Here is a 3,785-nt window from a genome sequence, read left to right on the forward strand (position 1 = left end):
GCCGATTGATCTGGAAATTATCAATGACACAGGAAATAAGATAAAACACTTGGTAACACTAAGTTCGAAAGCAAGTAAGGACCTAAGTGTAGTTTACAAGATCCCCTGTAGCAAATGTAAGAAGGCTTACTTTGTCGAGAGCCATAGAGGTCTCCAAACGAGAATAAAGGAATACAAGGCGGATTTGAGTTACTATCGTCTCTCTAATGAGCTGTTGGGCCAAGTACACCAAGAGGATCATCTACTCAACTGCCAAGAGGCAAAAATGTTAGGAAAAGGCCTAGCAAGGAGACAGAGAAAAGTAATTGAGGTCCTATGCATCCTATACATAGATACCTAGAACAACATGAACCAAAAAGTAGGGGATATAAAATGGCCGACGTATATAGGGAAATACACAGCCATTAGGAGCAACACAATGAAGGTACCGACCTAGATCGGTGGAAAAATCACCGATGATGTTTTGTCCGGCATATTTCACTACCACAATGTTCTACACTCACATCAGGTTTCTTGTTCTATTTTTACACTCTTACTCATTTTAATACATAATTTAAGAAACCATTTTGATTTAATTTATTTTCAGAAGATTGATTATTTATTCATTTATATGTTTCCCCCCACCCGGCCTAGTTGGTGGAATTGGGGTGTCGTGTCTTCTATGAATACAGCCAGCTTCATCTAGGAGTATCATTCCTCTGAAGAAACTATAAACGAAACTGGTCATATAATTATGCATTGTAAGAGGCCGGTAAATAGAGGTAGATATTGAAGTAGATAGAGGGTTAGGTGAAACGATATGTAAATTTTATATTCATTTTATATTCGATTGTTATGAAACAATGGTAGACTGCAAGTTGCTGAGATGCACATTCTAGCTTACCGTCTTATATTTGTAAACATTGGTTGGAGTGGCGATCAAAGGTGCTGATGTGACTAAATATAAACACAGAGCTCGTTCTGCTTGCGACAAATTGCTTGCGTAAACAGTATTGCTTGAGATAGTATAACAGTCTTTCTGATTGGAGAAAAGAGTGGAAAAGAAGAAAAACTATTGGTGCATGGAGGTAAAGTCACGCCCTAAAAGGGTGGTACTTATCTGTAATGTTCAAAGTTATTGGATGAATTAAATTGTGACGTCGAAGCAAACTTGGCTTGGTGGGTGTAAGAGGATTCCAGGTGGGAGTCCTTTGGTGTACTTTAGCTAAAAGCAATGTAGAGGATTGGGGAAGAAAATCAAGAAGATTTAAGCCCAGTTTGCTTACCCCATCCAGAAACATTACTAACTTGTTACAGAAGATATGGTGGAACATAATCAAAGAGAAGGACAAGGCATTTGGCCTATAGAAGAATGAAAATAACTGTTAGTGTCAACGAAACTAACATATATACATATATATATATATATATATATATACATATATATATATATATATATATATATATGTGTGTGTGTGTGTGTGTGTGTGTGTGTGTGTGTGTGTGTGTGTGTGTGTGTGTGTGTGAGTGTGGGTGTGTGTGTGTGCGTGTGCGTGTGTGTGTGTGTATTTACCTAGTTGTATTTACCTAGTTGTATTTTACGGGAAAGGGAGCTATGCTCCTGCTGTCCCGTCTTCACATCTCATTTTATCTAAACTATTTTCAAATTCATGTATTGTTTTTGCACACACCACTTTCTCATCTAACATGTTCCAAATGTCTATTACTCTGAGAGGAAAGCTGTTCTTTTTCATATCTTCTATAACTGTCTTTCTTGATTTTCTTTACAAGTCCTCTTGTATTTCTATCATCCCATTTTATTAGAACCTCTCTATCATTAATTTCTATGCCTTTCATGATTCAGTAAATACTTATCAAATCTCCTCCTTCTCTTCTTTGCTCTAGTGTCTGTAGCTCAAGTTTTGCTAGTCTCTCTTCATATGATAGTTATGAGAGTGTTGGTGCCAATTTTGTAATTGCTCTTTGTATTTTTTTTTTGTACTTGGTGACCACATCGTTGCTGCATATTCCAATCTTGGCCTTATCAAAGTGATTAATATTTTCTTCACCATTTCTTTATCCAGGTATGTAAATGCCACTTTGATTGTTCTTATTAAATTATAAGTTTCTCCAAAAATCTTATATATATGATTCTCAGGTGACATATTATTCATAATAATGACTCCCAGGTCCTTCTCATTTTCAACTTTTTTATTCCTTCTCCCAATCTATATGATCCTATTATTCCTTTTTTGCATTTTCCAAATTCCATCATACTACACTTTTTAGTGTTGAACTCCATCTCCACTTCCTACTCCATTCCCATACTTTATTGAGATCACTCTGTAGTGATTTACAATCTTCTTCCGTGTTTACTTGTTTTTAATAGTTATGCATGATCTGCAAACAAGCTCATATAACTTTCAATTTCTTCATCCATATCATTAATATATATAGCAAACATTATTGGGGCCAGAACTGTTCTTTATGGAACACCACTTATTACTTCATCCCAATTTGAGTGTTTGTCTCTTATCACTACTATCATTTTTCTTCCTTGCAAAAAGTCTTTCATCCATTTAAGCAGTTTGCCCCGTAATCCTCCTTCTGTTTCTAATTTCTTAAGCAACTTCTTATGTGTTACTTTGTCAAAAGCTTTTTTTAGATCTAGAAATGCACAATCAGTCCATCCATCTCTTTCTTGTATTATATCTATTAGCCTTGAATAGAAAGATATCAAATTGGTGACGCATGATTGTCCTTGTCTGAATCCAAACTGCCTTGGATTTAGCACGTTGTTTTTTTTTCCAAATACTTTACCCATTTACTTTTGACAATTCTTTCACAAATTTTTGTCATTGTACTTGTTAGAGAGACTAGTCTATAGTTGGTTGGGTCTTCTTTATTTCCCCCTTTATATATAGGTACTATATTTGCCTTTTTCCAATTTTTTGAAACTTTTCCTTCTTTCAAGGAACTGTTTATTATGCTATGTATTTTGTCTGCCAGTTCATTCCTGCATTCTTTCAAAATCCAGTTTGCTATTTCATCTGGTCCATGCGATTTTCTGACATTAAGATTACTCAAGTTTTTCATTATTTCATTCTTTGTTACTTCTATTTCTTTCATAGGGGGGACTTTGTCTTCCCATTCAATCTCTCCAGGCTGTATGTTCTCCCTTGTAAACACTAATTTAAAATGCTTGTTCATAATTTCAGCCATTTCTATTTCCTCTGTGTATTCAACTCCTCCTTGTCTTAATTTCTCGAAATCTTGTTTGTTTTTCAGTTTGTTGGGTACAAATCTGTAAAATAGTTTTGGTTGATCTTTACATTTTTCAATGACATCTTTTTCATATTTTCTCTTTTTCTCTCTGCACAATTGTACATATTAATTTTTATAACAAGTATATAATTTCCATTTTTCAGGTCTCTTGTTTTTCTTAGATTTGGTCCAAGCTTTATCTCTTTTCTCTTTTAACTCCCTACAACTTTTGTTGTACCAGCACTTTACTTTTTTTCGGGACATATTTTCCACTTCTTTTTTATCATTTTTTGTCAAAAGATTTAATTTCTCTTCCACTGTTGTTTCTTCTTTGTATATTTTTCACAGTTTTCTTTTTTAAAGAATTCTCTTACCTTTTTTCATACATCATTCTTCCTTTTCTATATTGCTCATTTCTTTTCATATATTTTCCTCGTTTAGTTCCAGTTCAATCAATATGTGATCACTTTTACTTAATGGTGTTTTATATTCAATCTTTCCCACTATCTTAGGTTCAGATGTGATTATTAGGTCTAGTCTCG

The sequence above is a fragment of the Oratosquilla oratoria genome, chromosome 3, assembly GCF_046742065.1.
Source record: "Oratosquilla oratoria isolate Oo_2021 chromosome 3, ASM4674206v1, whole genome shotgun sequence".
Lineage (NCBI taxonomy): Eukaryota > Metazoa > Arthropoda > Malacostraca > Stomatopoda > Squillidae > Oratosquilla > Oratosquilla oratoria.